Below are 2,426 nucleotides of genomic sequence, written 5' to 3' on the forward strand. Positions count from 1 at the left end.
TGGGCAAAGGCTTTCCAGACCCATGCTTGTTTCAAGTCTACCATGTTTGTTTCAAGTCTACCATGTCATCTCCTCATCCATTAGTATAAACCCTGGAGAAGAATCATATTTGTGCAGATAACCTGGGAAGGATCTCAAAGAGGCAGTACAAGAACACAATTGCCTCAACATCAAGCTGTGAGGCTTTTCTGCAATCAAAACTTTCCTGACTTAATATAACATGCTTACATATTATTTCCAAACAATTAAGTTTCACAGCATATTGCTGAAGGATAATTATAGTACTATGGTCTCCTTATTCTTATTTATTTATGTAACCATTAATATTCTGCCATAATGTTTACATGCACACTTGAGGGCAATTATTAAGTCTCCTTAAGGTGTGAAATATTGCAATTGGCAACCTAGCATAGCAATCACCTACTCCATGCTGCAATTAATATGAGTACACCCATTTTGAGGGAAGACTATAGCTTAGATTTACTTGATTTGCAAACCCCAGAATTATTTATTAGCAACAGACAGATGGATATGAATGAGGAAAAAGACTTGTGCCCAAGGCTCGCTGCCAATCGGAGTAATAATTTGGGGAAGGGGCCAAAAGAATTAAATTCTGAGTTCTTGGCATCGCCCTGTAAGGCTGGGAAAACTGCCAATTTGAAGCCCTTGAACTGTTGTTTTCAGTTAGTGATCTGCATCAGTGGTTCTCTAATGGTGAAGTGTGTATCATAGACGAAAAACAGAAGTAGTATACAGGAGGGAAAGGGTATATCATTGGAATGTTAATTATCTTTGTGTAAAATAGATGATCCGTGTTTCCTTGTGCCTGAGTTCTGAATAAGGGCTGTGGACCTGTAAAAGATGTTCAAGGATTGGAAAGAAAACATCTATACAACCATCAGGGAAATTGTTTTATCCACACATAATCTAACTGATGAAGGATTGCAACTTGGAGAAGAAGATCATCCACAGCTAGGAATGTCTATAAATAGGCAGATTGCTTTATCTTACATAGATGGAGTGCTCAAGCTGCATCCCCAGGTTTATATGTGGCTCCCAAAATCTTGGGTGTGACTATGTCCGTCTAACAGCTGTCACCAGACTGTACTTCTTCTTTTTAATTTGATAGAAGACAAGAACTATTAAATAGGCAGAAAAATAATCATATTATTGAGCTCAAATTAATATACATTAAGTTAAATCTGATTTTTTTTAGCTAGGCCACACCATTTATTTGTCCTGGTCCTGTCCCAGTTTTGGAATGCAATTTTCCCCAACAAACTATTCAAAATCTATATGTGGGCTTCCTTTAAAAAAGTTGTGGTCTTTTCTTAAATTATCAAAGTCACTTTTGCCACAGCTTGTACACTGATCTTTCCTGGTCTCTTTTAGATATTTTGCTCTTAGACCATTTGCTGTTGAATGTGTCTGGTGAAGCACAAAGTTTGAACCTGTTCCAGGTTTTTTGTGCCTACCATGGAAACAATTGAAGTAAACGTCTTACTTTTAAATATTTCATTTTAAATACAGTTGTCCTTTCTGCCTTGACAAGTTTTATATATTTCTTATGTTGAAAACAATAAAAAGCTATTACTGGAAAATAGTAGATTGTCAGATACAGTATATCCGAGACTAAGGCAAAGATTTGGCATTTCTGTTACTATTATTAGATGATATATATTTTAATCCATTAAGCAACTTGGTATACATCAAATGTTTGGACTACTATCATAATTTACTTTTATAGCCCACTGTTGGGTGTAACGTATGGGAATTTTAATCCAAATACCATCAGTGTCAGTTTGCTAGCCATACTCTTTTACTTATTGCATGTTTTCTCATTATGCTAAACAATAATTTATTTCATTACCTTCCATCGAATGCACCAGAATCTGTTAAATCATCCACAGGGTTTATAACCTGCAGTGGCTAGAATTGCACAGCACACTAAGTCTGAATCAATGTTATCTTTACCAGCTGTCTATAAAACCTTTAGGTAACTAATTTAATCTTCCTAATATTTTCACTGATAAAATTACATGGCAGTTGCCCCCATTCCTGGACCAGGAGGTTCTTGATCATTACTGCAGCACCCTTTAGGTGGAGCTGCCCTTTAACAGCCTGGAAGCTTTAACTGATATAGAATATGACAGTATGTACAGTCTGGGTGCTTCAAAGTTCATATGTGTAACACCACTGCTGCTAAAACCTTCTTGCCAGTATGCTTCCAGGTGCATTTCAGGTGCTGGTTATCATCATTAAAGCCTTATATGAAATGGGGCCAGATTACTCTTGGGACCATCTGTGTCTGAGGGTGTCCGTCTTTTCCACCTGATCTGACAAAGTGGGCATGTTCCAGATCCTCTCTATCAAACAGTGCTATGTTATAGGACTAAGGATTGTTTGGCCTGTGGAACAGCCTTTCC

This window comes from Protobothrops mucrosquamatus, unplaced genomic scaffold, assembly GCF_001527695.2.
Source record: "Protobothrops mucrosquamatus isolate PMUCROS unplaced genomic scaffold, P.Mucros_1.0 scaffold259, whole genome shotgun sequence".
In the NCBI taxonomy this organism is placed as follows: Eukaryota; Metazoa; Chordata; class Lepidosauria; order Squamata; family Viperidae; genus Protobothrops; species Protobothrops mucrosquamatus.